This window comes from Octodon degus, unplaced genomic scaffold (assembly GCF_000260255.1).
Source record: "Octodon degus isolate 3935 unplaced genomic scaffold, OctDeg1.0 scaffold00170, whole genome shotgun sequence".
Taxonomy (NCBI): Eukaryota; Metazoa; Chordata; class Mammalia; order Rodentia; family Octodontidae; genus Octodon; species Octodon degus.
Genome location: NW_004524746.1, coordinates 6118954 through 6122560, shown reverse-complemented (window position 1 = coordinate 6122560; position 3607 = coordinate 6118954). Strand labels below are relative to the sequence as shown.

The 3607-nt window shown below is 36.3% G+C and overlaps 1 pseudogene; it reads left to right on the top strand.

The window, feature by feature from the left end:
• Positions 1-256: 256 nt before the first annotated feature.
• On the top strand, positions 257-820 carry LOC101589097 (annotated as a pseudogene).
• Positions 821-3607: the final 2787 nt, after the last annotated feature.

Here is a 3607-nt window from a genome sequence, read left to right as displayed (position 1 = left end):
ATCTTGGAAACACCCCAAATGCCCATCAACTGAGGAATAGATTTAAAATGTATGGCAATTTTACACAATGTGTTACTCAACTATAAAAAAAGACGAACTTGAGGCTTTAAAGGTAAGTGGATGCAACTAGAGACCATACTGGTAAGTGAAATAAATCTGACCTGTATGTGCAAACATTGTATTGTCTTGCTAGTGCAAAAACCCTAAAGAATAAATAAGATTGCTTTCTAGGTTTGACTGAGGAGGAGTCGACATCATGGGAGTTGACATCCATCACAACAAGGACTGAAAGGTCTGGTGCAAGGAGTCCAAGAGCCAGGACATCTACCTGAGGCAGTTTATTACGCTGCACAGGTTTCTGGCCTGAAGGACAAATTCCACCTTCAACTAGGTTGTGCTGAAGAGGTTGTTCATGAGTTGCACCAACCGGCCACCTCTCTCCCTTGCCCAGATGATCTGGAAGATGAAGCTTCCTTCCCCGGGAAAATAAGACAGCGGTGGTTGTGGGAACCGTCACAGATGATGTGCGGGTTTTGAAGGTGCCCAAGGTGAAGGTTTGTGCTCTGCACGTGAGCAGCCGGGACAGCCACATCCTCAAGGCTGGGGGTAAAATCCTCACCTTTGACCAGCTGGCCTTGGACTCCCTCAAGGGTCCTGGCACAGTACTGCTCTCTGGTCCACCCAAGGGCCGAGAGGTGTACTGGCATTTTGGCAAGGCGCCAGGAACTCTGCACAGCCACACCAAACCCTACCCGGCTCCAAGGGCCGAAAATTTGAGTGCACCAGTGGCCTATGGGCCAGCCGAGGCTGCAGGAACTAGTGCAGAGCTGTACTCTGTTAATAAAAAGATTTTAGACTAAAAAGAAAGAAGAAGAAGAAATTCAATCTGAAAGGTACAACAGATACTTTGAAAGGGAAAGAATGTTCAAAGAGAATGATAAACTGGGATGAGGAAAAAAGACAAAAGAAATATTATGTATATACAGAGGATAGCTTGGATAATTATACTGTTAATTTCTGCTAATCTACTGAAAGGAGCAATTAATGCTTAAATTTGTTTCCTTTCCTTTTTAATTTCCTATAACTTTTTTAAATTTACCAATTGTGCATGTTCATATCTGGCAATCTAAACTGATTTGAAAGCAACATTATGCAATACAACAATCATTGTTGACTTCCTATTCTTTTGTTTAATGAAATTCTAATATGTTTTAGTACTTTATATTTTCTTAAAAAAATAAAATAAAGAGGAAAAAATGTATTAGAGTATTAAAAATGGTGTGATATTCATACATGCCTTTGGACATATGATTTGTGTCCAGTTTTACCCCCAAAGCCTCATGCAGTCATGGGGTGGACTTCTAGAGCTTGTGATTGACTCATGATCCACTGGGATTATGGGTGTGAGTGCTGCTGGGGTTGTGGGTGTGGGTACTACACCCAGCCTGGGGTGGATAGCCTGAATGCACCTTAAAGGTGACAGACTTACTCTCTGTTGCTATTGTTACAGTTACTCCTCCTTTTGGCTCTTGCTGTTTTGCTGTTATGAACTGCTGTTCTCGGCCATGTGCCCCTCTGGCTTGGAGCCAGCTGAGTATGAACTGAAACCTCCAGTAACTGTGAGCTAAATAAACCTTTCCTTCCTTCATTGTGAGCGTGGGGTATTTGTCCCCGCAATGAGAGAAGCGTAACTGAGCCAGTAAGATTATGTAAGGTAGAAGAGAAAAAAAAAAACTTTTAAAATTAAATTAGTATCCATTTCCTACTCAGATTTTGTGAATTGTATTATTTCTTAATAAACTGCTGAGTCTACTTACATTAAGCAAACATATATTGAACATTTTATGTGGTAAATATATTTAAGATTCTAACTAAAGGATCAATAATAAATCATTAAAGTTAAACCTACTACGTAGCTTGGTGAGTTACCAAATCAACTTCTCTATACTATTTCTTGTGTTGTAAATTATGTGAAAATATGATAGTCTTATATGAGTTTGAGTATGTCAGAAAGGAAAAAATACATCAGATGGAAATAAATCCAGGAAATGTTTAAGATGAATAGGGAGGCCTTCAGTCAGAGCTTTAAAAATATAGTAAGATACTACAAAGATCTACTCTGATATCAGATTTTGTAAAGAAAAAAAATACAATAAAAGAATCACACAAAAAACAACCTTAGTTGGTGTAAGCTCGGCATGAGCAATCAAATGTGATTGAATGAAACAAGATCATAAACATTAATTCATTATTAAACTGCAATAACTAAAGGATAATATTTAAAAGGAAAGAGGCCCATTTTTCCATTGTGTACCACAGTAGTTAGGCTACTTATAAAATACTCTAGTCTGGTGGAGAAATTAGAAGTGTCATTTTGCACATTTTTTATTTTAAAAGAATAAAACATTTTTTTAAAATATCAAAAAGGCAAAATTAAAATTACATTTCAATTTTTTAAATCACTTCTTAAATATTTATTATACAAACAAATAAATATGCTAGCCAAATAATATAACTCCTAACGTAACTTCTACAAAGCATAAATTATTAACTTCATTTAAAATTAGGAGACTTTTTAAGACATTTAGGTGACAATCTGCCTCTCTAAAAAGTTCAAAGAAGTGTGGGTCATGTGTCTACAGTCAATACAAGTAAGTACTAGAGGCTTCTTCATCCATACAGATCAGTAACATAGTAAGCTTGGCTTGGACAGAGCAGGATGCAAATCATGTGGCTAGACGTTGACCTTTGGTTTGAAGATCCTTAATGACTCCCCTTCTGGGATGATGAGATGGCCAGACCCAATCCATGTTTCACTGAGGCAGACTCCAGAAATACAAATTCTTAATCAATGATTTTCTATGATATATATGACTATATGCATATATAGTCTAGATCTAGTCACAATATTCTCTACCCTCATGTACTTTAGAAGATATAGTAACTGTTTTATCTATTTACCGGAGGGAACAGTGGAAGTCCATGAATATAGGAAGAGAATCTTTACATTTTCCTTTGCAGGCTTTAGTTCAATATGTTGAATTAATCAATAAAGAAGTGAAGATAGAACAGTATGAAAACACAGACATGTTGGAGATAAGAAATCTAAGGAAGAAGAGTTAGGTTCTTCATAAATACATAATATTCTCAGTCTAAGATAGCTGTGCTTTCATTTTTGATTAACAAACTATTTTACATACATAGATGAACATTCATAATTTACCCACCAGCAAGTATTGCGATCAAGCCTCCAAAACTTTCCATCTAAGTTACTGGCAAATATGTTCTAATCTTCCTTTGCTATTACATTTTAAAGCTCAGAGGACAAGCATATGACCCTAAATTTCAAGTTTGTACAGCATCCAAGTATTGATCCAACAGTCAAAATTTGTCTAGCTCTAAAGCCCAGTGAAAGTCATGTAAGTTAATAATGTCATTATAAACCCTTTTGGGCTACATTAAAGAATATTTACTTTGGTTGTAACTATAAATTCTTATAAAGAAAATTTCAAGGAGGAAAATAGAAACCTCTAAATTGCTAATGTGGTGATTTAATACCCTTGGGATGATCAGTCTAGGGAATTTTTTAAAAATCAGGCCTCTTGGA